The 26,930-nt window shown below is 33.6% G+C and overlaps 1 protein-coding gene across 1 annotated transcript in view; it reads left to right on the top strand.

The window, feature by feature from the left end:
- Nucleotides 1-3,430: 3,430 nt before the first annotated feature.
- Nucleotides 3,431-26,930, top strand: part of LOC129747950 (cationic amino acid transporter 3) — a 73,978-nt gene continuing 50,478 nt past the window's right edge. Inside the window, exon 1 of the mRNA XM_055742379.1 lies at nucleotides 3,431-3,873. The gene's annotated coding sequence lies outside the window, so the exon portion shown is untranslated. The remainder of the gene's footprint in view (nucleotides 3,874-26,930) is intronic.

Here is a 26,930-nt window from a genome sequence, read left to right as displayed (position 1 = left end):
TTTAATATCAAAAACAACTATCTATCCGTACGAATTCGTTTTAGATTACAAACTGTATCGTCCAGCAAAAGTAATATTACCATTTCTAGCGGTGACGCACCAAGAATCGAAATTTTGTGAAAAAATAGATTATTTAAGGACGATAAAACGGATAGTCACTATTACGGTAATCAGTACTGAATGATATTGACGATTCGATATATGGTATTTGATTATGCGGGATTGCCATTCCGCAGTGAACGCGGAAAAAAAAATCCGCAGTGAAAATCGGGGGAATTGAAATAAAACCAATTTTAAAGTGTTTTGAACAAGGAAATCTGCTCAAAAATTCACCTCTTTTCGCAACCATGAAATGCAGTATAGTCGGGCTTTTGAAGAATATAAGTATTTCCGATTTCACGTTCACAAGAGGTGTAAATGCACCTTCATTTTTTTTTTGATAAAGTAGCGGCCCACCACACTCCCCCACACCAAAAGGCTCCAAATTGAGCCTGTTCTCAGCATGTCTGGCAGCAATGATAATAAAAGTAAACGCGAGCAAATTTTAATCATGTTGAGAACACCAAATTTTTTAATATCGTGCGAACTAAATTGACTACAATATGAATCTCAATGGAAAATAATTTCCTTTGAAGATATTCATTATACTATATTTACTATTAAACTATTTATTTTTTGCTAATTTTATCAAGCGTTTTTTTTTTCATTTACCATTCTACTGCCGAAAATGCACATCGTGCCCCGATTTATTTATTTATTTATTTCGCCAAACATCGTAGGCTATCTACATCTTAAACCTAGAAGTTATAATCTTAATATTAACTTACATACTACAATGTTAGGTTCTTCAGTGTCTGTTGCCGTAAAAAGCACTTTTAGCTGCTGTTTGGACATAGTAAAATCTAAAATCTATGTTCTGGTAGTTTTTATTATAATTCTGCATTAGACAATTGATTGGACTGTTTTTTCCATAATCAGTTCGAGCAGAGGTTAAAATAAACAGATTTCTGGTTCTCACTCAACTCGCGACACGGACAATAAAAGTTTAACTGATTTAGTAGATAAGTAGACTGAACACGCTGATTAATTATGTCGTTTACAAAAAAGTTTGCAGCAAATTCTCTTCTAACACTTAATGGTTCAATTTCAATATTTATTGGTAAAAAACGTGATTCGTAGCTTGGTAATTGGCTCTGAGACCATCCTAGATGTCGTAAAGCAAATAAAACAAATTGTTTTTGATTGGATTCTAAACTGTGTTTAAGAGAAATTTGAAAGGGGGGCACACAACGCTACAGTACTCAAGTATGGGTCGGACATAAACTGTATAACATATTTTTACTGTATATGGGTCTCGAAAATAATAACTCAAACGTTTTATAAAGCCAAGCATGCTATTTGATTTCTGAATTACTGAGTTATCTATGATCTACAAAGGTAAGTTTTGAGTCCAATATAATACCTAGATCTCTTATTTTATTGGTTCTTTACACAGGCTCATTTACTAATGTAACAATTTCATATGATGGATATTTTTTTCTTGTTAATGCAATATTTGAACATTTTTTCATGTTTAGTTCAAGCACCATTTGTAAAATATATTTTATTTCATTTTGAAACACCCTGAAATCTTCTTCATTATTGACTTTCATATAAAAGCTTCATATCGTCTGCATATATAAGCACGGATTAATGGTGCTTATATGTGCTTATACTGCCTCAGTGCCCCAGTGGATTCTCAACTTGCCCCACACAGTGATTGATTTTCAGCTTTCGGCAAACGTTATTAAAATGCATTTTTCAACGTTACTAGGATCAACTTTTCAAAATTTTGACAGCGTTCTGCTGCGCGTGAAAAGTACTTTCAGACCTATTTTTGTAAAAATTTAGAATTTATGCGTTTTTGAGATATTTATGATGTAAGAGAAAAAGAAAAAAATAATTTTGCAAAGTTTCCTTCAAAATTTGTCATTATGAAATCGATAGTTGACAAAACCATTGATCATTTAAAGAATTATTGTGTGTGAGTGGTGTAAAAGTATGCAAACACTGTCAAAAATGTCCACAAAGTTCAAATCAAGCATTAGAGTGAACCACATGATCGGCAACTACGGTTAAGGGTAATCAGGGAAGTCCGATAAGCTGAAAGTATTGCCTAGTGATGAGTCATTCAAACCTAACCTGGAACAACAATTTTTTGCTAGTTCCAGAGCTGGCAAGCTGTATAGCCGGTACCGAGACAGATGATTTCTGATGGACGAAAAAACTTATGAAAACCCCTATTTCAAACAAATTACAGTGTTTGAAAACTATAATGTGTCTGCTCGTGGCAAGGTCCCTAGAGTATGTATTGGCTGGTTATTTTGTTAAAAAATATAATGATTTGCCAAGGTTCTGCTTCTGTGAAGATTAAACAACAATTTTCAAAACGAAAACTTTGGTTTTCGCTAGTTTTTAAAGCCTAAAAAGTGTAATCTTGTATGTACCCTGCCAAGGTGCCAAGAATAAAGTAGTTTTTTTCTTACAAAAAAATATATTTTTTTTTTCAATTTTTTTCATGAATTAACATAAGTTACCCTTCATTTCCTTCATAGAAAGTATTCAGATCAAACGAATAGTTTTTGAGATACACGCATTCGTAACTGTCCCATTTCTGAAAGAACTAAGCTTTAGTTAAATAAGCGTTTTCCTTGAGGTGGCCTTTATGCCCTTATTTCCCCTACGCATAGTGTTAAGTTAAAGACATCGAGGAGACGTCAAATTTCATTGAGATGCTGTATTTGTTTGTGCCAACCCTATTAAAATAAATTTAAAAAGAGGTAGAATTTCTCATTTTCGGAAAAGTAAGAAAAGTTTGATGTATCTATCTTTAAGCATTCCTGACATACCGCACCGAGAAGTTCGGGTCATAAAGATCCTAACCGAAAAGGAAGGTTAATGGTCTTCATACCCTACTTTAAACCAACAGTAAAAATTTGAGTGTACTTATTACGAGCGCAACAAATGTACTTATTCAGAGTAATTCTGTCTGTAACGTCTGGAAGATTACAGTCGACTTCGGACTCTAAGGCGGATGTAAGTGAGTACACAGTCATGTTCTCCAAACTTATCGTTCGAATTAGGCAAAAATAACAATCCATCACTTTGTTGTTCTGTTATCGGCGACTCAAATTGGTCAACCGCGTCAGTAGTCAGAGGGTGGTTGCCAAAAGTTCAACTGCTAGTAGTCTTGTCGTCCGGCATCCGGGAGGTGTGTTACTAACTCTTTTGAGCGACTCGACTAAACTCTTCAGAGCTTCCCCATCATCAGTAGGTATCAACCATCATCATCAACCGTCATCGTCGTTGCCGTTGTCATACACAGGTGTATGTGATCGACGAGAGGTGGATTAATGGCGGTTAAAGATGTGGTTGGGCTCCAATCGGTGGGTGAATTTTGCGTACCCACTAGGTAGCGGGTTGATAGCTTACAGCGTCCAAATTGTGCGCTCAGTTCAGATCTAGACTCGGTCTAGTTCGGTCTAACATTTTGTTTTCTGGGTTCGGTTACCCCAAAAGGTTGACTCAAGTGTCGCCGGTGTTGTGTTGTGGCTGGTTTGTTGCGGCTGTCTGGTGTCCGGTTACCCCAAAAGTGCCATTTCTAGGATAGGTGGCAGATTTAAATAATCTTCAAATTTCTCAAGTGCCAAAACGACGGTGCAGGTGTGTGGGAAGTTTGCAAAAAAAAATATATATCAACATTAGAAGTTGGCAGGAATAAAAAACCTGTTCGAGCTCTACGATCTGTGGAAATATCGGTCATACTCCGGTGATCTGAGAGCTGTTTGTTTGAAGGACATCCCGAAACGGCTCTGGTGATACTCACATAAAAAAGTAAGTGATGATGATTAGTTGAAATTTTGTTTTTTTTTTCATACCAAGTTGAGATGGGGCCATTGCGTTGTTGAAAAGAGTTTTTTGTTCTCGTCAGTGGAATGTTGAATATGTTTGTTATTGAAACTTCCTTTCATAAAGTAACAAAGTTGTAAACAGTATGAAAAAAGGGAAAAGTATTTTAACAAAGGAAATTTATTTTTAGTGTTAACTTTACTTTTAAAATGATTTTAAGAAATAAATATGAAGGGTTAAAAGTTTGTTAAGGACTTGAAAACTCGAACAAAAGTTTTTTGAAATTTCTCAAAGATTTAAGAAAAATTTATGTAAGGTGTTTTTTTTTTGACTAAACAAACATTTCATAGTATGGCAGTCAACAAAAAATGGATAACTCAACGCACCGTTAGTATTCTTTGTTAAGTTCTGTTGATTAACGATATTTGATAAAGCTGTGTTAGGTATTTATACGTCGAAAAAAAAAACAAAAAAATGGTCATGGCTAGAGCTGTTCGATTTTTTCCGTTAGAAACAGAAATTGAAAATGAAGAGTTTGATATAAAAATTCAGAATGTAGAAAAAAAGCATTCTGAGAATTCTGATAGTGGAATCCTCTTATTTCGAAAAATTCTCCAACAAAATAACATCCAACAGCAGCATTCAGTACTCAAGTTCTAGGAACTAGTTCTGATTTTTAACATTTTTCATCTTTAAAGGTAAAATGAGAGTGATCAGAACAGTTATCTGCGTTTCAGATATAGCAAAATGATTATAGTCTCATTTTAAATTCGAATACATTATTGAAAGTCATCATCAGTGACGCAACGATATCATCGGTTGTGTGGAATACAATTAGACTCCAGACAAGCATTTCTGATACGCGGAAATTAGTTTGAACCACTAGTGTTCAGTAAATAGTTGAGTATTGCGCTGGACTCAACGACAATCACCTGCCTCTGTAGCTGGTCATCAGTTATCTGAAGCTAAAAGTGTAAAAGGGCGCAAACATTTAACTTTCACTATTGTCAATAAAACTGTTTCCAGATAGGTACAATCGATTTGTGTTTCGTCACAAGACGTCTTGAATGGGCCGACAGTCGGTTGACCAAACAGCTAAATAAAATGTATAAATTTTTCTTTATAAGTAGATGCTGAATTCTAAAATTTACAATGTATTTCAACAAGTCAAATATTATGATCTACCCTCGTGCATTAATCATTGCCATTTTAGTCATTTTTAAGCCTTTCTGGGCCGGTTTCCGATCAATTGCAACCTGTCTTGGACCACATTATACGCCTTGGCCGTCTGTCAAATAGAATGAACGGTTTTGAGATGTTGGCACCTCAACACGGTTTTTGGATTAGCGTTCTAGAATCGATCACACAGGTTCTTAGTTAGAATCGTTTTTTGTTTGTTTGTTTAAACTAAACCTCGTGCAGTAGATTTAATTGAAGCTATTGAAGGTTGAAAGTCTTACGCATTACATACAAACAGTTTTATTTCCCCCCATGGTTTTCCTGATCTGTAGACAAAATTGAGTCGTGAAGTTTAATAATTTTTTTCCAAGGGAATCAACAAACTGCTCGTTTATCGTCCTTTGCAATACCGAATTTCCGGAATCAATTGTATTTTTTTAACAATGTGAAATTGAAATCCGCGTGAATTTAGATTATTTTATTGTTAAAAAAGCTATGTTGCGAAAAAAACCGAACGCTGGTTTTTTAATGTTTTTCATATAAACATTCGTCCAAAAATGAATGAAATCAACTGTTGCTCGGTAATTAAGCTGATTTTGAAAACGCAACCAGTTTTGATCGCGTGGATCGATTTCGAGATACTAGGCAATAGTTATATTACATTATCGCACCATATTTCGAGACGAAAGAATGAATATCGTAAAAGTAACAGCTTATTTCGTGAGACAATTTTGCTTTTTAAAGGGGAAATGCTGAATCTGTCGTCATAGTTCATCTGAAAATTTGCTGAATTAGTTGATTTAGCTTGTGTGAAAAATGTTTTCTTTTTTTTTTATAATTTCTTTATTTGAAACGGCTCATACCTTGAGGTTTTAAGGAGCCAAACTCGTTTTGGATGTTTACAATTGTTCGCTTAGGTCTACATCACTTTTTTCACTTTTTGAAGAAAACAGAAAATAGATAGAGAAATATAAAAATGTGTGAAAAGTGTTGCAAAGTTAAAACCATGTTATCCGCAGTGTCAGATTTCATTCTTCTATGGACGCTACTAAACTTCAAGAAAAAAAAGTTTTCGAATTTGTTGCTGGATCCATTCTGGGGGCTCGACTCTTATGCCTGTAGAATTTTTGACATTTTATTTTTGTTATATTTTTAAACTGTGACCCAAAGATGGGTCTTGACTCAAACATTCAGTCAGCGAAACTCTACAAAAAAAATATTTTTGTTATATAAATCAAGCACAACAGTATATAATAACAGTAATAACGAGAATTTAAGGGGGGTCGACTGAATGATTTGATGTAATTGTTTTTCGGCATAGGTACTAGTCTTAATTTTCTTGAAACTATTTCTGAATTCTGTGTGTTATTCTATTCTTCTACTTATAATCTATCGTTTTGCGTGAAATTGCTTTGGAACGAAAGTATCTAGAACAATTCTGAAACGTGATATAAATTAAACAAATAATCAACTTATTTAGAATCATTTTTTTTATTTTGACTAGCTGACCCGGTGTGCTTTGATACACCTTCTTAAAATCAATAAAATATATGAAAAAAAAAATTTTTTTTAATGAACTTTCGATATCTTTACAATGCCAGCTGTAACATCAAATAAGAATTGCAATACAAACAAGATTAGATTCTCTGAAATGATTGTTTTTTCTCTTAAACTTGATATGAAATTGTTCCCAACCATTGTTTTAAATCTGGTTTGCAATGTGGGGAGGGCGCACGAACTGCCATAGATACATTTTTCGTAAGCAAACAATTTAAAATGTCACATTAGACTGAGTCGATTTGAGTCATTTTTAAATTTCTCAAGCCCTAGGCATTGAGCATCATTTAAAATGCTTCGTTTTGGTCCCCCCATTCAACAGCACATAACTTTTTTTGTCCAATAAGTTGTGCACAATTTGTTCAGCGGAAAATTTCTTTGAAGGATATAAAAATTGGCACAAAAACCATTGGCAGGCTCGGTTCCACAGAAGAAACCAAAATGATGTTGATTATTTCAGAAAAAAATATTTAAATTTTCCTTACAAACATAAAAGTCCAAATTTACTCGTTTTAAACTCCTATCAAAAAGAAAAAAAATACTCATTTAAACGTTACTTATAAATTCTTCAAAAAATCATGGGAGAGTTTTGAAACATAACGAGGCTTTTTAGACTCCAGGGTTTGAGAAATTCAAAAATGACCCCAAATTAACTCAGTCTAACCACGTCTAACTATTACCACATATGGTTCCATTAGCTTGATAAGTTTTCAGCTTGGTAAGTTTTTGGTCTTTTCTCCTCTGAAAGAAAGAGAGGTCTAAAATCTTAAAAACAAAACTCTTATGGCAATAGATGCTTGAAAATTTTTCAAATCTATGCGATAAAATTAGTATAGAAACCTTCTCCTTTATCCACGTCTCTCTGTATGGAATAAATCCTTATAAAAAAATTTAGAAACGTTTTTCGTACTCGAATAATGTTTCTTTCATATTCAAGTTCTACAAAAAATTGTACGGAACTCCCCTCCCCTATTATTTCCGCACTGGAAGGAAACAAGGGTAAAATTTGGTTTAATTTATTTGATGAGCTCTTAAATTATGCAAAACAAACGTATGGCACTTGTCTCCTCCCTCGTATCCCGTGAGGGGAACCATCTTAGAAATATTTCTAGTTTCTAAACATTCTCCCCTATTTGTTCCCATCTGCTCGATTAGCATTCGTGTTATGAAAAAAAAATGTATGGGAGCTCCCTTTCCCCCTTCCTATCGCTTCAGTGAAAGAAGGAAGAAGCCTTAAACAATAATAGAAAAAAAAAACAATTCTACTCAAATACCCACTGCTATTAAATTTGAATAAAAAGTTTCCGAGTGATCCCAAAATAGTGTATGAAAGCCTCCCTCCTCCTTCCCCTGTTCCCATTTGAGAGAGGGGGGGGGGAGGGGCCCAGAAACGTGAAAAAAACATTTCTCGTACCGTAAAACGGGGTAACTTTGATCACCGGGGTAACTTTGACCATCAATATTTTTTTCCACAGTATCATCAATAACTTAGTCTATAGTTTGAATTTTTGAAAACTGTTTCCTACATTTGAAAGCCTATGAATTGAGTATCAAACAGACAAAATTTGGTTTGTATTTGAAATTGTTTTTTGTAAGTAAAAGTGCAATTTCAAAATCTTAAAAAATCTATATTTTCCAAGGCTTGCCAAAAACCAGCTCTCCTGATGATACCAAAAAGTATTTAGAAACAAACGGGTGGTTGAATGTGAAAGAACAACTTTTATTCTTTGTATATGTTTAGTTATAATGCTTTTTTTTATAGTCAATTATCGATAAAATTCTGATATTTAAAAAGCAAGAACATTTTCCAAGAATAAGCCCTTATTGGACAAATGGATAGAAATCCTATCAAATGATTAACTTTGAAGAAAAAATGAAAATAGAAATAGTGGGAGGGCCTTGGGGAATGTGTAAAGGTAAAATTTCATTTGTATTTTGAAGCTAGAATAAGTTAACAATTATAATAATTCTTGCCCCTAGATGTATGCAGCATCATTGTTTTTTTTTCGATTATAAATGTTTTTAGAAGAAATCGTTTAAAAGCAAGGTAAAATTGATAAATAAGAATTTGTAAACAATTATGAAGGTGTTTCGTATCCTTTATGATCAAGAAAACTCGTTAAAACCGTAAAAATGGAGACTGATCAATGAAACCCCTAATCATCAATTCCTGAACAGCGAAGAAATCGATTTTTAAATCCTATTTAAAGTAGTCCAATAAATTTCTGCAACCATGTTTTACGTTCATAGGAGTCCAGTACTAGTTTTAAAAATATGAAACATGCCATATTTCCCTTAATAGGGAAAATAATCGAAAATTATTTAAAAAAGTGATCAATATTACCCCGGATTACGGTACTCAAATATATTCCCATGACAAATTTGGTTTCGATTGTTCGATTAGTTCTCAAGTGATGAATAAAACTGTATAGGACACCCCCTCCTTCCCTTTGTAACCAACCATGTAAAATTTTATTCCATTTGCATCATTAGTCCACGAATTGTCCAAACAAATTATGGGAGCCCTTCTCTTCTTTTTCTATCTCCACAGTGGAAGTAGGGAGGGGCTTAAACCATCTTTAAACTATTTTTTGCATGTACCCTCGCATGACAGACTTGGTTCCGTTGGCTTGATAATTTCGAGATATTCAAACATGTTTATTTTGTTTGTGAGACTCCCTCCCCCTTCCAGAGGGGAGGGGGGGGTGTGGGAGGTATCTCAAACTATAATTGGAATCTTTCCCGATCTTTAATGTCAATTTTCACGCAAATAGGTTCAGTAGCTTCCGAATCTGTAGGGATGAGACCGACAGACAGAAAGACATAAAGAAAGATAGACAGACAGAAATTTATTTTCATAAATATAGGTAGCTGATTTTCCAAATTTTTTATCGTCATTTATAAATGATTTTTACTAAGAAATGACGGAGTTTTTAACTTTGAACCTTCATCATCACAAAACTAGGACTCCTGATAAACCTTACACCGCATTCAAATTTTAGACAAATTTCCCATTTTTTAGTAGAAAAGCAGAAGTTTCGGTTTTCCTTAGGTCTTACTTCATGTTGTTGAAGAAAATACTTAGAGTCGTTTAATTATCTCAAACTTTCGAAAATAAGAGTTGTGAGCTCTAACGGAGGATTAGTTTTTTCTGCAGCACATATTTTAAAATCTTAATCATTTTTCTATTGAGCGTGCACAATTTTTTTTAAGAAAATGCAAAGAAAATCCGTTCTAAAATTGGAAAATTGTAGCATTTAAGCATCACAGCCTATCAAAAAAAGCTCTAGATAATGGGCAGCCGAAATGAGAGAAGAGTTAGTTGCCCTACTTTGGACCCATTAAACGGTGGTTTTAAAATAATCATGTTTTTCTCATAAATGGACGGGAGGTTTATATATACCTTTCAGGAAATTTATATATAGTTCATGATCTTATCTGCAAGTTTCAATGAGAAATTTCAACATAGGTTTCACCGTTATAGAAAAATTCACAAAGATATGGATGATCATAATTTTCATCTTTGAAACTACTGTTCCTATTTTGGTACTGAACTGGTGCCTTTCATTGGACCTAGAAGTAAAATTGCTATAAAATGTATGATTTTTCGGAAATAAATCTAAAAATTCATTAAAAATGTAATAATATTATCATTAACAAGTAATACAGCTTTAAATGATAAAAAAGACTTAAATTTCTGTTATGAATATTTGAAACACTTTCACTCCCTGCCAGCTCTATCAACAGAACAATAGCTGAAAATTTTTTGTGTTTACTTACTTGTAGTTTATTTGCGTAAAGCTGACAAAAAAAGTTAGGAATGTTCAAAATTGGTTCTGACTAATGTCCCAATTAAAAATTTGCACCTTTGTTGATTTGTTGGTATTGAAACAAAGTCAGGTGAAGTCAGGTCTAAAAATGGAACATCAATTTCGATAGCCTCCAATATTTGGATCCATTACAAATTTTCCGGGTTTTCCATTTATTTTCATTTATTTTAGGAGATATAGGTAGTATGGTTCTGTTGTATCCCCGGAGACGAGGTGATATTTGTATTAAAAACTCGAGGTACAATGTTAAAATATTTATATTTAACAGAGTAAAATCTTTTCGCGTGTGCACTCCTCAACTGCGGATCCGAGATGACTCTTCCACCTTATTGCATGTCATTCACTTGTGACGTCATTCCAGTTGACATCCAACTGTCAGCTGGATGAGCCCAGTGCTAAACTATCACTAGGGTGACCAGTTGTCCCAACAGGTTCATATTTCTCACAGTGAAAGTAATTTCCCTCTAAACTTTGGCTTGGACAGTAAAAAAATGTGATTTTTCCTCATTCACTATAATTTCCCAATAAGCGCCCTACTAATTGAGCTGTTTGATTTACCAATGATGAGGACATACATTTTCATGAACGTTGAACATTTTATCAGATAGACTTTTTATGGCAAAAAGTTGTATGATAAGATTCAGGAAGAATAAGAGTTCATTGTGTGCATAGGAGTATCTTTATACTATGCTAGCAAAATGATTTATTTACAATTTTCGGCATTTTAGGACTAAGGGAGGCCCAAAGTAGAAGCACTCACCATTACAATTCTCATTTCCATGGCATTATGTTGAATTGATTTACAATATGATAAGTGATATACACTTTTCCCGGTAATAGTGTTTCTTACGCAACAAAACTTTAACACTTACAGTTTATCTAATCGTGCAAATGAAATCCAAAAGCTGGATCATAAATAATTCTCATCGTATAATGCTGTTCTAATCTGTGTACACACCTTGTATCAATCGGAAACATTGCGTCTATTGTGTCACATTGGCGACGCAACGATTTATAACACCTTCACGCGGCATGTGGCTCCACGTGTATAGTAGGAGACATATCTATAGTTTTAGTTTTTGTAGGGCAATTCTTATCTTATGCCGTGTTCTATGCATGAATGATTAGCCCTCAGTTTTCGACCTATCCAATAAATGTGGCATAAACTGACTGAACCACATCATAAATTACATTCAAAGATTTAGCATTAAAGTGGTTCATGTTATAGTTTATACATAAGATTTGTAAATGCAAATTTGAAATTGTAAATTTGGATTTCTGTATTTTTCCTATATTCCGATTTCTCAATTTGTATTCTCTCTATGTTGTTTTTTGAAATATGTATTGAAAACTTCAAATTAATTTTTTAAATCATGATCCACCGGTGATGATTTAACACAAATTCTAAATTCCATGACCTCATCTTAAATCTTTTGATAATTGAAACGGAAGTTATTAAACAGGTGACTTTCAGCAAGCAAAAAAAAAAAACAAAAATATGCACTACCTTATTGGTTATTAATCACAACAACTGATAGAGATTCGGTATTACCAATCACCGCTCTGAACAATGTTATCATCTTATCGGTATTTTTTGAAAACAAACCCTCATCCAGACACAATAATGGTTGCTACTAATCTACCGGATTATTGACATGGGGGGTTTAAATTCCTCACTTTGTTCGGTGTATCATCGTCAAAAACAAGGCAGGTACCTATAGCAAAAAAAAAAATGAACCCCATGAATGGGGTTGTATTTTATCAATTGGTGGCTCCCAATAGAGTTACGCATTTTTTTCTGACGGAATTGTTTGAGGAACATTTCGGGCAAATTTGTCATTATCGCTAAGCTCAGCGTATGGTTCCTTAATTGTTTGTCGCGCGCAGTGAGTTCGAGATAATTGTTGATGATTTATTGCGCGTCTGCAGCTTTTCTGTCTCAATTGCACAATAAATGAATGACCGGAGATTGAGACGATTTGTTTTAAATAGTTGTTGTTTTTTTTCCTTTTTTCAAAGGGAAGGGAAAAATTCATTTTAGAACCGCTACTCAACGGCTTTCTGCCTAAGTATGTACTAAGTACCTACTATCGGAGCGCTAAACTTGATCTACACTCTACTCAATGGGCTCAATCTAGGTTTTTAAAACGTGCGATAGCAGACAAGTGCTACTAGTTAAATATCAACAGGCTTTCATGATAGTCGCCCCGCTTGGAACGATGACGGGGTTGGAAACAATTTAGTAGTTTGAAGAAAACCTGCCCACGATTCGTTCTACACTAGATAGTTTTTGCTATCCTATCTATAAGTCAGTAGTCGAATACTTAACTTTAGCCACTAGAAATGACCGCAAATTTACGGTATGTGGTATATGAACTTGAAACAGTTTTTCTTAGAATGAATTGATAAAGCCTGGAAATATTATTTAGATAAAACATTTCAAGTGCCTGAATTCCTCTGTGCCTGCTCTACATTATAGATACTTGCATCAGAAATTGGGAGTAGAAAATTTAAAATCTCTTATCTAATGACATTTTTTTGTGAGTAGTAGTTATTTCCACCACCAACTAGGCTCAACAATTGGACAAAAGTATCAGGGCATCATTACATTGTCCTGCGGAAATACCACTTCATTTTGAATATTTATTACATTTCATCTACTAAAAATTTAACAACGGAGAGAACTTGAAGAATATACGTAGCACGAAGCTCAAATTCAATCAATGAGATGAAAAATAAAGCGCGTGAAGTGCTTTTCCATGTCATAAATTTCATCCGGCATAAGACATGTGCGGTTTTCGAGAATCTTGGAATTACAGTAACTTTTTACGATTAAGTACAACATGGATAATAGAATTTTATCCTGATAATAGGTTCGATGAAATCCAAATGTTATAGTGAAACCCCTGAAATTCATTATAGGCTTTAAAGTTGAAACCTTAACAAGGACCTCAGGAAAATAATCAAATCATCCTACGAACCAACCAACCAGAATTTCATGGCTCGTCTGACCAGCGGAGTGTCAAAACTATAATAAAACAATCGTCAGTGAGGTGTAAATTCATGGGTCAGTAAGAAAAAAATCCGCCATCCTTGAAGTATAAATTTTCACTTTCATATTTCGCATGACCTTGCATTACGTCGTATGAAACGAAATGTATACAAAAAGTTTTATTATAAAAAAATCCAAAAACTGACATAAATAAGTCGCAACTTTTTCCCATTTAGAATATTTGTAGTCTGGACAACATATTTTATATGTTAAATGTAAATTTTTAAGTGGTTTTGACAACTTTTGCAGCAGTTTTCTGTGAATTATTAATTGAATATTTTGTAGGTACTGAATTTTGCAGGAGTTCTACAGAAGAAACAAAAAAATATTCGATTTTCCCATACAAACCTAAAAGTTAAAATTTACTCATGTAAACGTTACCTAAAAATTTTGGAAAAACAACATGGATGAGTTTTGTACCAAAACGAAGTTTTTTAGACCCCAGGGTTTGAGAGATTCAAAAATATGATTCTTCTTATAAGCATTTTTTTAGTTTCACACATCACTTCCTTGCCTAAAAAAAAATTTCACCGTGAATATGGCGAAACCGTGAATTTGGCGAAACTTGAATTTAAAGTGGAAAATATAGTTTTATCGTCTTAAAGGATAAATTATTCTGTCTTGTTTAGTGTATACGCTTTGGATAAATCAATTTTGATCATAAGATGTATTAATCGAAGTTAATTAACACAAAGGATCGATTTCAGTTCACATTATTCTTCTCTTACTTATACAATTTTAAAATTTATTTTTGACGTAAAAGCATGTGCTCAGCCAAATACAATGAATTATTTAGTTTTCATGGAAATGCAGAATTCTTTATTTCTCATGTCGTTTTTTAAAACAATTCAAAGAAACAGTATCAAAAAAAATTATCTTCTGCCAATTAATGATTTTAACATTTTATTTAATCTTTACACCTTTGATGAACTAAAAAATTTACCTTTTTGAAAAATATTTTGAAATTCACACAACTTAGACTTTAAAAGTGTGTTTCTCGAAATTTGCTTTATGATAATGATTTCTTTTTCATACTTTGCAGAAAAAAAATCAAAGCCCATGTACATATTTAAAGGCAAAACTAGAAGAATTTTATTTTCATACAAAAAAACCAGTTCAGACAACACTAAATGTAGCCTGTTTTCCTTCAATTTTTAATGCAATTAGCAAATACTTTCAAATACTTTTTAATTGAAAATGCTTAAAATTGACTATTTGCATACGACAAAGTTGTAATTTTATTAAAATCCTGTTTTAAAATCTATGTTTTTTTTTTAATTTTATGGAATAATACAATAGTTAGGGTTGCCATACTTTGGAATCATTTTATTCTTAAGAAAAACTTTATCAAACATGTTTTGAGATCTTGAATTTACTCTTGATATGTTGATTAGGGCTTAGATTCGAATTTAAAATTACAAAATTCAAAAAGTTATTCAATTCTAGCTCTTTTTTTGGGCAGATAGATAGAGGCATTTTACAAACATGAAGAGGGCACTCAAAAATACCCTCTGATTCCCATTTCTAATCATTTTTAAACATTTATAAAAGTTTAAATTTGTTGTATTTTTGATAATCATCTGAATAAGAAATAAAAACCACCCAAGTTTTTGTTTTGGGCCTCTTTACGTTTAATTTTCAAAATTCAAAAGATTACATCAAAAAGTATCAAAATGTTGTACGAATTTTAAATTTTTTTTTGAGTTTGCAAATTACTAACATTATTCCATGCCTAATGTTCAAAGCGTATTTCGATCAAAATGCAATAATTAGATATGGTGTTTTGTTAGCCGTTCGGTCAAACGGCTGTAGGAGCATTCAATCCGCTAGGCGCATTTAGGAACACTTTCCCCTACTTTTCTCTTAACACTACTCTGCAGCTTCTGCACCGTTGTCGAAAAACAAACCTTGTTTTCTGTGTTTTTGACAAAAAAAATCGTTAATTCTGTGATGGTTTTCTGTGACACTATTTCAGTGAAGTTCATAAGGAAATCATGTTAAACATCTACAAATTAGAAACTTCTTACAGTTTAAATAGAAAAAAATCAATTTACATTACCTTGTTTTCATATTTTCATTATTTAGAATTAGAAATAAAATGTCGAAAGTGACATAAAAATTCATAATTTTGAAAATCTGTGAAGAAATTTTGAAAACCTGTGAATTCTGTCACATATTCTGTGACGAAATTTTGCCCAAAATTCTGTGATAATACAGATTTTTCTGTAATTTTGGCAACCATGGTGCTTTCTCCAATTTTACCACTTTAGCCCAAACTTTCTTGAATTTTTAAACACTGTCCGCTGCATAGTGGTCCGAAAGGGCAAAAAGTGGAACTTTTTTCCAGTGCCCTTGTCTTTTATTTTGTCTCATAAGTGTTTTCAGAACATTTGCTTTGAACATGCTTCGTAATTTGAAAGCATAAAATTATAGTCAAAGTCTACTATAAACTAAATTGAAAATTCTAACTTTTTGATTTCAATAGATTACTTTACTTTATCCTAGTGAACCTACATATAAGAGAAGCGACGTCTGAAACACAAAATTCCAATCGATACAAAAGAACTGTCAAAATCGATTCCAATCGATCCGAGCATTTGTCGCAGATCTTTTACCTTTCTTATTGAAAACTCAACCAAGGAAAATATTGTGATTGTTGTTATAGTTCAAACAGATAATCTAAAGCTGGTCATATGAATTTATGATTAGGTGCAATTTTTTCTCAATGCTTTGGTGAATCGTGTTCCTAGTTAGAAAACTATCTGATTGTTAACGAAATTCAAATCATTCATACCGTTTATCGTGATCCTTTGGGCATCGAGTTCAATGTTGTTTTGTTGGATTGAAGGAGCGTTCACTTTAGAGCTTGAACATTGAGCCAGAAAACAGTGCTGAGGTTTTTTTTGTTCAAGATTTTGGCGATGTTGCCACATTCTTTATTTTCAAAGGGATCAGATGTCGCTTCTCTTATATGAAAGTTCACTACTTTATCCTACAAAGTTGTAGAATACGTGAGAATATGAAACATGGTTGAAAACATTAAAACTTTATCTCTTTTCAGAGCAGAGTTATAGAGGTTTTGTTTCGAAAGTTATTCAAAAGCTACCCGCTCATTTTCACCATCTTTCGTTTCATCTAACGTTCTATCCATCTATAAAAATTTCATAATCTTAGATGTCCCTACTATGAAAGGACATCACTTTTCACCGATAAGGCCGATAAATTAAAGTAACAAACATAAATTACGGTGATTAATACTTCATAAGTTTATAAAGTTATTTTAAAGTTTCTAAAAAGTAGTTTTTTAACCTAACTATAGATAGATGAGGTGTTCTAAAAATTTTTTTGGGGCATTCCATTCACACGTTTTGCACAAGATTTCAACATTCTACCACGTTTCCTAGCAAACTTATTGCAACTCTCAATTTCACGAGCGTTTATTGCAAAAACGTGCAAGTGGATTTTTAAAACTAAGTAATAGATCACATTGAAGCTTGAAACTAAGTGCAACAAATTGGTGTTGGTGCCTTTTGTCTCCAAAATTACCACATCAACATATGGCTTGTCACACCATAACTTTATTTCCAAATTCTTCAGTGTACAAGGCTTTCACTGATGCAGGTGGAATATCCTTTCTCTTATATTTGTTAAGCACATGTCACGTATTATTACTAATCACACCACTTTGAGGTCACATCTTTTCAGATTGAATATTGCAAACTCCAACCTTTGCGAGTGTGGTGAAGACTATGAACACATAGATCATGTCGTTTGGAGATGCCCAAGATTTGAAGAAAACCGCGCGATGCTAACCTTGGAACTGAATCGTTGTGGAAAGCGTAATGGTGTACCTATAAGATATGTCTTAGGCACAAGAGATTTACATGTTATGATACTCATTAACGAATTTTTGCTAAAATCAAAAGTGAAATTATAAGAAATGTAGTTTTTAGTTAATTTTCAAATTATTTTATATAAAAAAAGGTTTAGTTTAGGTATTTAAAAAAAATTGTTATGATCATCTTCAAATGTATATCTATATATATAAAAATGAATTTCTGTCTGTCTGTCTGTCTGTCTGTCTGTCTGTCTGTCTGTCTGTCTGTCTGTTCCCTATAGACTCGGAAACTACTGAACCGATTTGCGTGAAACTTGGCAGGTGCGGGTATTGGAGGCAGGGGAAGGTTACTATTGTGGTTTGAGACCCCTCCCTCTCTCATGAAGGGGGGGAGGGGTCTCCCAAACAAAAGACAATTTTTTGCATAACTCGAAAACTAATCAAGCCAAGGGTATCCAATTTCGCATGGGGTGTTATTTGGGAAAGAGGAATATTTCTATGAATTTTAGGTACCCCTCCCTCCTCTCAGTGGGCTGATTGGAAGGGAGGAAGGGGGCTACCTTATAATTTTTCAAATATCTCAAAAACTAATCAAGATATTGGAACCAAATTTGACATGGGAAGGTATTTGGATACGTAAAATATTTCAATGATTATTTGAGACCCCTCCCTATTTCCAGTAGAAAGGGGGAGGGGGCCTCTTCTATATTTTGTTACATAACTCAAAAACTAATAAAGCAAATAGAACCAAATTTGGCATGGGAGGGTATTTGGATACAAAAACTATTTCTAAGATTATTTGAGACCCCTTCCTCTTTTCTGTAGAGAAATTTAAAGGGGGGAGGGACCTCTTTTATAATTTTTGACATAACTTAGAAACTAACTAAGCAAATGGAACCAAATTTGGCATGGGTGGGAATTTGGGAACGTGACATGTTCTAATGATTGTTTGAGACCCCTTCCGGGGAGAGGGAAGAAGGAAGGGAGGAGTTTCATACAATTTTTACGGCATAACTCAAGAACTACAACAGCAAATGGAACCAAATTTGGCATGGAACAATATTTGGGTACGAGAAATGCTTCTATGAATATTTGGTATCCCTCACTCCTTCAAAGAGGTGGATGGAAAGGGGAGAAGAGTTCTCCTTCACAATTTTCAGCATAACTGGAGAGCTGATTTAGCCAATTGAACCATTTTTGACATGTGAGGGTATTTAGATACGAAAAATGTTTCTATTATAAATTGAAGCCCCACTTTTTTCAGCGGAAAGATAAATTTGGCATCAAAAGTATTTGAGTACGAAAAATACTTCATGAATATTAAGCTCTCCTCTCCATTCAATGGGGAGAACGGAAGAAGGGATGGTACTTCCTTTCAAGTTTATGCATAACTCAAGAATTAACTACGCAAATAAAACCAAATTTGGTATAGGATGGTATATCAATACGAGAAATTTTTCTATGTGAAACAATTCCTTTCTTGCATTAGGATGATAGAATTAAAATATAGGAAGGTAAGAGGAAAGCTTTAATTTAACTTTTTTTTACAAAATCCGAGAAAAGGACAAAAATTAACATGGAAAATCATTTTGGTATGATTCTATGATTATCTGACACAATATCCTTCTTTCTGTGAGTAGGTACATAGGAGGAGGGAGGTGAGCCCAATACAATTTTGTTAGCATAAGTTCTCAATTTATGCTAACGAAGCCAACAAATGGAATCAAATATGGCTTGGAATGGTATTTGGTTACGAGATATATTTCTATGATTGTTATAGACACTTATACTTTACAGTGTAGAGAGGGGAAGAAAGGAGGGGCTCCATATAAAATTCGTTGTAAAGCTTAAAAACTTATCAACCAATGAAACTATATTTGATATAGGAGGATTTTTGGGATCGATAAAAAAATTGGGTATGATTATTAAAGATCACGACCTCCATTCAGCAGGGGGTGAAAGGAAGGATAGGAGGGCTCTCTTATCAGTTTTTTTTTGCATAAATCTACAACATATCAAGCGAAATCAACCATATTTCATAAGTTAGATTCATTGCATACAATTAATTTGAGACCCTCCTTTTTTAGAGCGGATTAAAATTATCAGATCTTTAACACAAATTTATAGATCAAGATTCAGAATATAATTTTATGTTATCATTGTGTTGCAATTCAAAACTCCAGCTGCAGCTCTCATTTATAGCGATTGCTTATTAATGATGTTATAATTTGATTTAAAATTATGCCAACAACACAATAAAAATTTGAATAATATTTTTAAATATCATTTGATTTTGAAAGGTGTAGCAACGCACACCGGGTCAGCTAGTCTATATATATAAAAATGAATTTCTGTCTGTCTGTCTGTCTGTCTGTCTGTCTGTCTGTCTGTCTGTCTGTCTGTTCCCTATAGACTCGGAAACTACTGAACCGATTTGCGTGAAACTTGGCAGGTGGGGGTATTGGAGGCAGGGGAAGGTTCCTATTATGGTTTGAGACCCCTCCCTCTCTCATGAAGGGGGGGAGGGGTCTCCCAAACAAAAGACAATTTTTTGTATAACTCGAAAACAAATCAAGCCAATGGTATCCAATTTGGCATGGGGTGGTATTTGGGAAAGAGGAATATTTCTATGAATATGAGGTACCCCTCCCCCCTCTCAGTGGGCTGAAAGGAAGGGGGGAGGGGGGCTACTTAACAATTTTTCATATATCTCAAAAACTAATCAAGATATTGGGACCAAATTTGGCATGGGAAGGTATTTGGATACGTAAAATATTTCAATGATTATTTGAGACCCCTCCCTATTTCCAGTAGAAAGGGGGAGGGGGCCTCTTTTATATTTTCTTTTCATAACTCAAAAACTAATAAAGCAAATAGAACCAAATTTGGCATGGGAGGGAATTTGGATACAAAAACTATTTATATGATTATTTGAGACCCCTGCCTCTTTTCTGTAGGGAGATGTAAAGGGGGGAGGGGCCTCTTTTGTAATTTTTTACATAACTCAGGAACTAATTAAGCAAATGGAACCAAATTTGGCATGGGTGGGTATTTGGGAACGTGACATGTTCTAATGATTATTTGAGACCCCTTCCATCTTCCAGCGGGGAGAAGGAAGAAGGGAAGGAGGAGTTTCATACAATTTTTACTGCATAACTCAAGAACTACAACAGCAAATGGAACCAAATTTGGCATGGAACGATATTTGGGTACGAGAAATGCTTCTATGAATATTTGGTATCCCTCAATCCTTCAAAGAGGTGGATGAAAAGGGGAGGAGAGTTCTCCTTCACAATTTTCAGCATAACTGGACAGCTGATCGAGCCAATTGAACCATTTTTGACATGTGAGGGTATTTAGATACGAAAAATGTTTCTATTATAAATTGAAGCCCCACTTTTTTTCAGCGGAAAGATAAATTTGGCATCAAAAAGTATATGAGTACGAAAAATACTTCATGAATATTAAACACTCTCCTCCATTCAATGGGGAGAACGGAAGAAGGGATGGTACTTCCTTTCAAGTTTATGCATAACTCAAGAATTTACTACGCAAATAAAACCAAATTTGGTATGGGATCAGAAAAACGAGAATACGAGAAATTTTTCTATGTGAAACAATTCCTTTCTTGCAGTAGGATGATAGAATTGAAAATATAGGAAGGTAAGAGGAAAGCTTACATTTAACTTTTTTTTACAAAATCCGAGAAAAGGACAAAAATTAACATGGAAAATCATTTTGGTATGATTCTATGGTTATCTGACACACCATCCTTCTTTCTGTGAGTAGGTACATAGGAGGAGGGAGGTGAGCCCAATACAATTTTGTTAGCATAAGTTCTCAATTTATGTTAATGAAGCCAACAAATGGAAACAAATATGGCTTGGAATGGTATTTGGTTACGAGATATATTTCTATGATTGTTATAGACCCTTAAGCTTTACAGTGTAGAGAGGGGAAGAAAGGAGGGGGCTCCATATAAAATTTGTTGTAAAGCTTAAAAACTGATCAACCAATGCAACTATATTTGATATAAGAGGATTTTTGGGAACGATAAAAAATGGGAATGATTATTAAAGATCACGACTTCCATTCAGCAGGGGGTGAAAGGAAGGACAGGAGGGCTCTCTTTTCAGTTTTTTTGCATAAATCTACAACATATCAAGCGAAATCAACCATATTTTATAAGTTAGATTCATTGCATACAATTTATTTGAGACCCTCCTTTTTGAGAGCGGATTAAAATTATCAGATCTTTAACACAAATTTATAGATCAAGATTCAGAATATAATGTTAAGTTATCATTGTGTTGCAATTTGAAACTCCAGCTGCAGCTCTCATTTATAGCGATTGCTTATGAATGATGTTATAATTTGATTTAAAATTATGCCAACAAAACAATAAAAATTTGAATAATATCTGAAAATATCATTTGATTTTGAGAGGTGTAGCAACGCACACCGGGTCAGCTAGTGTTTAAATAAAAAAAAACATCCTTTCCCTTGTAGGTGAAGTATAAAATTGGGGTCCAGGCAGAGTTTTCTAGTCGATTTTAATGTAGGTTTCATTTTTTTTAGTTTCGTTTTCTCAGCTCGGGATAATGCCACGCATTTTAAGATTTCTTCGCGAAAAACAATTATTTAATAGTGTATTTATAACTATCGGAACAATTTAAAATTGAAAATAATAGAAACGTCAAAAACCTCAAAGCTGAAATTTTGTCAAAATTCAAGATATTACAAGTTCTTTTGCATATGCATATTAAGGTATATGTTTCGTTCATATGATATTTCTATCAGATCAGTATTAAGCTCCCCCTGGCTTGTGATATAGCTCAGTTGGCTAGTCAAATGCCTCCTGAGCCGATGTCTTCGAGTTCGAGCCCAAGAGTAAACATCGAACACAGTTGTAGCGTAATTTTTTTTTATGGTAAACCTATTTTTTCTTAAAAGAGGTCTGATATGGGCATTCAAACCCCGTTTATTATTCCAATATCTTATCACCTATAACTTCTCAAAAAGCTGTGTCAGAACTTTCAATATGTTGAATTTCTGATCTTCAACGGAATAAGGAGAAAAACCAATAACATTTTTTTTTAGAGATTCTGTACGCATGATTTTGAAATTTCAATATATTTTAACAAAACTGATCAAAACCTTGTTTAAATATTTTTTTTTACTTTTTATAACAATAAAAAAAATCGTGTCAAAAGCGTACAACCCTCAAACTAAATTGATTTGATATGTTGATTTATCAGCATTTCGCTAAACGGCTGTATGCGCATTTAGGAAAACATCTAACTATTTCGAGCTCACATCGAAGTTACGAAACCCCCTCGAACACAAAGTTTCGAACTCGCAGTATATTCACGCAGTTTTTGTGTTTTTCTGTCCCAGTTTTTCCGAGATTTAAGAGAAAATATAGCTTAATTCGCTACGAGCATAGGATACAAAATAAAGTTTGTACACAACGTCGCGGTGGTCCAAAAAAGTGGAATGTTTGCGATTTCAAATTTCGGATGCTCAAACAGCTCCATGGCTTTAAGCTCAATCGGTCAACTCTAAGGGGTCACTAAACGACGCTCAAGTTTTCATAGGATGCATGCTTTGAGTTGACCTTGTGAGTCTTCAAGAATCAATTTTTTGGCTTTACTCTGAACAATTAAATACCGATTGTTCTACTTTTTGAGTGAAATTTTCTTTAATAGCTGTTGACTTAGGATTTGAATTCATTATATTAACATTTTTTCTCCTAACAGTAAGATAAAATCTAGAGTAGATGTGAATCCCATCCATACAAAGGAAAAGACTGCAACATCACCTTTCTAGACTAGACAGATTGATCCTGTTTTCGTAAAATTTGCAAATAAGAATAGCATTGTCTGTCAATCAGCCTGTCACTCTCATGTCACATCTGGAACCTTGACCGAGGAAAGATATTTAGACGTTGATGCCTGCGAAAAATAACTCAAAGAAACGTTTTATGACAAATCGCTTTAAAGTTTATTTGAGCTTCCAAGAATTCAAGGACAGTTTGTAAATTTTATAGAACTCTAAATGTTTTGAAATGAACGACAAATTGAGGAAATGTGGATTGAATTGTTATTTTTAGTCAAAGAACACAGTATAAATTTTAATTAAAGATCAGCTGCAATGAAAATAAATGCAATAAAAATTGTCACTTAAAAACTACTTAAAATTATGAGTTTAAAACCTTTTTCTCACCGTAGGTGCAATTATTTCCGAAGGCAAGTCCTCCAACAGAAAACTATCATCTTCGGCTGTGACCAATAATTATTATTCACTTCAGCAGCGATCAATTGTGTGTCATATTCAATGTTATCTCCATTATGTCTCACATGTTAACGAGTGCATGAGATACGATGCGCGACGTCAGACTTGAAATGTCTGTTGACAGATATCAGAAAAGAGTACCCATACTTGGTCTCCAAAAGTAAGGTAAAAGGAAAGAAATTAACCATCTCGGTGTGGCAGATGAAACTGCGAGCGAGAGGTGACATTCAACGTGCCGCTCAACAAAGAAAAAAGTTGTTAATAGCTTCGGGAGTAAATGGTTTTCGGGCATCAAACATTTTTGCTCGAAATAAATTTGCTATGGACGTCACTTTTTATTTTTCATAAATAATCGAATCTTGATGTTTGTATTTTTAGTTGTTATTTAAGATCAGGCTATGCTATCTCTAAATTTTTATTTTAAATAATAAATAAACTTTTATCACGCCATTATGAAACTTTAATCATGATATGTTTATTTATCTCCTGAAGTGTGAGAATCCCGCGTTTACAGTAAAACATCTTTTATTGCGTATGAATCATATGACAAAGATTATTATGTACGGATTCTGTTCTACAGCTTAATCTTGATGCTTTTGAAATTTACATTAGATACATATAGAAGTGAACATTTTGTACGAAAAAAAAAATCAATTATTAGAAATTGTTTTTCTACGCTCATCACGGGCGATTGACAACAAAAAAGACAAGAAAGATTCGCACATTTGGAGATCGCTCTGTATTTGACTTTCGGGATTTTGGCTCATGTTTACTGCAAAGTAGCCGCCAGCCAACAACGGTAGCATGCAAATGACAATTGGAATGTAAAGACTTGCAGACATGTGTATAAAGTTTGCTGTTTGCTAACGAAGCTCTTAGACGTTTGATGATAATAAAACATATCCAGAAGAGACATTTCCAATTGTACTGGACAGTTTACCGGAATAGTATTTCTGGTTTTTTCTGTTTTGATTTTATGTTTTTCGGTTTTTTTTGCTGATTAATTATTTCATCCTCCCCCTCCCCTTGGTAATTAAATTTCTTGAAACTTATTTACACAATAAACGAAAATTACCGAGTTCGGTAATTTTTTTACCGAAATCCTAACATGTGGAGATCGTTAAACTGTTCGGTAATTTTTTCCATGGCAGAAAAAGTGACAGCTATAAAATATTACAGACCTTTTTCTGTAAAAAATTATCGAAACTCGGCTGATCATATCTAAAATCATTTGTCACTTATTGACAGCTGTCAATGTGATAGCTCATTCGATTAACGAATAACCGGTATTGTTGAACCGAAATGTCTGTAATTATTACCGAAAGGCCGGTGATGTTAATCGAAAATCTATAGAAGCTCGTTAACATGTACCGAACAACCGGAATAGTTACCGAAATACCAGTAATTATTACCGAAATACCTGTAATTGCTATTAAAATGCCGGTAAATATTACCGAAATACTGTGACTTTTTTACCGAAAATCTGTAAATGCTTTGTAATATTTACCGCACAACTGGTAGATTTTACCGAAATGTTTGTAATTATTACTGAAATACCACTAAATTTTACCGAAACATCTGTTATTTTTACCGAAAAACCGGTAGATTTTACCGGAATGTTGTCTATATTAACCGAAAACTGATTTTTTTTCGGTAATTATTACCGAAACCGTTAAAACGTTCGGTAATTTCAGCTTATGATGCACAGTGCATTACGCGAGATTTTCGGAGTCTCCGGAAAACACTTGAAGCGAAATATTTCAATTGTGATGGACTTAATAATAATATTTTAAAATTGTAAAAATTTCGAAGGTATCTTAAAATTAATTATTATAAAAAAGAGTAATCTGTGCTCATCAGAACAAACAAATTTCGTTTCAAGTGTCATCTGGAGACACTGATCATCTCGCGTTATGCGCTGTGCACCATAGGTTGAAATAACTGAACGTTTTACTATTTCCGGTAATGATAACCTAAAATTTAACAGTTTTCGGTAAATATTCAATTGAAAATGGCTTTGGTTATGAAATATAGACCTAAAAAAGAAGAATATTTTGAGTTGAGGTGGAACAACCAAATTCATGGAAATGATTATGAATAAACACTTACCTTCATTTACGACGACCAAATCAATTCATAAATCAAAGCTGTTAATAAATTTTAATTTCTAAATTCCATTTATTAATAAATTACTTGAACACATTGTTATCGAACGTCGCAACCTACAGAACAATATTGTTCGACATAAACCTATCCAGTTTCGGCTTTTACCTAAAGATCAGCTGAGGGTGGTAAGCTGGGTAATGTCAGCCTTGATCCTGCTGATCTCGTCCGGCGTAGACCACAGCAAGGTGATGCCTAGGGAAAATATTGGGTGGTATGAAAAAAACTTAGTAATTGCTTTTGCTAAACTGAATCGAGCAGTCGAGCAGTCGCTGCTTCGGTGCTTCGGTTGTTATGAATAAAGTTTTTTTGACAGCTGTTTTCTCAGTCAGGAGCTTTTACTTTTAGAACATGCTAGTTTGGTATGAATAAAGCTCAAATCTGAAGCAATTGCTTGACAAATCTCATAGCAATTGCTTTATTTTCTAAGCATGCTCGGTAGCAGACTTTTCCAATAAAAAATTCTTTAATAACGTCGTGAACTTATCAAATTAGCAATATTTCACTTCAAAACAATTCAAAAAGGTATTTTCAACATGGATAAAGAAAAGTCGAAGTGATAACCCAACTTTTTTCATATTCCTGTCGTTGTATAAAATCATTCGTCTAAGATGACAATAAACAAATCAATTAGTAAATATTTCAAATTAAAAAAAAATCCGGCTATAGTGGAAGAAGTCCCAATTGGCTCAAAGTAAGAAATAAATTGTAATAATTTAAAAGATTATACAGATCTCTCATTTTTATATATTTTTTTATAATCCTAAGATTTAAAAAAAAACTAAACGCCTATTGCCTATTTTTTTCATACATCGGATTATTTCGATCCGAATACATGTGGGAGAGCTTATGATAAATTTAAAGTTAGGCCGTTTTTTGTTTGACAATTTTCGAATATGTATTAATTTTTCTTTAAACATCAACGCATACGAGCACGCATTAACAAAAAATTACGGTCGTTCTTACACCCACCACCCGCTTCGTCGATTCAAGGCTACTTTAGCCGTACTTTTCAATTTTCTGATCGTCCTCTTTCATTTTACTTTAGAAAACTTCAGATTCTGCTGGTTGGATAGCTCTATTTTTCGAAGCAAAAGCTATGTTCTAAGACTTTAGTACACATCCGCTA

This window comes from Uranotaenia lowii, chromosome 2, assembly GCF_029784155.1.
Source record: "Uranotaenia lowii strain MFRU-FL chromosome 2, ASM2978415v1, whole genome shotgun sequence".
NCBI lineage: Eukaryota > Metazoa > Arthropoda > Insecta > Diptera > Culicidae > Uranotaenia > Uranotaenia lowii.
Note: the sequence above shows the minus strand (reverse complement) of the source record. Positions and strands in the feature narration are given on the sequence as shown.